The sequence below is a fragment of the Triturus cristatus genome, chromosome 10, assembly GCF_964204655.1.
Source record: "Triturus cristatus chromosome 10, aTriCri1.1, whole genome shotgun sequence".
NCBI classification, from domain to species: Eukaryota; Metazoa; Chordata; class Amphibia; order Caudata; family Salamandridae; genus Triturus; species Triturus cristatus.
This window is the reverse complement of record NC_140593.1, coordinates 145,904,667-145,905,305: the sequence shown is the minus strand read 5'-3', so window position 1 is coordinate 145,905,305 and position 639 is coordinate 145,904,667.

Below are 639 nucleotides of genomic sequence, written 5' to 3'. Positions count from 1 at the left end.
GGAATGTTGCACATTGGCAAAACATTCACCCCCAGTCACAGATCTGGGTTTAATCCATCGTTATTTTGCTCACCACGCCACCCCAGTTCAGACATGACCATATGCAAATCAGTCTTGACCCTGTGCCTCATGGGAACAGTCCAGCCCGAACTGCCAAGCCACGTCTTCCCTGGACCGGAATCAAGCATCCTGTTTCTTTTGCATGTTTTATGCACAGGCATTTTCTCAATGAGGAATTGTGAGCATGGGGCAATTCCACATTGGGCAAAAGCATTCACACTGGGCAGCTGCACATTTTCCTTTATCATTGTTACCCACGGAGTAAGCTCTTTTTTATCCCCCCCACGTAGTGTGGTGTAGTTCTATTTCCCTTTCACCTGAGAAGACGATTTACTCCAGGCTTCTTCAGGAACAAATCTCTGACCAGTTTCAGGGCGAGAGAGGGTCATAATAGGCCCATCCCCTTGTCGAAGCACAAACCAGTTTCTAATAATCTGTGCAGGCCAACAGTTCAGGTCAGTTGCGGTGCAGTCCTATACGGTCTTTGGTGCTCCCCGATTAGACCTGTCTCTAATTCCAATGACCTCAAATCAATAAGAGAAGTTGTGACACTCTGAGTAAGAATAATTGATACTGGTC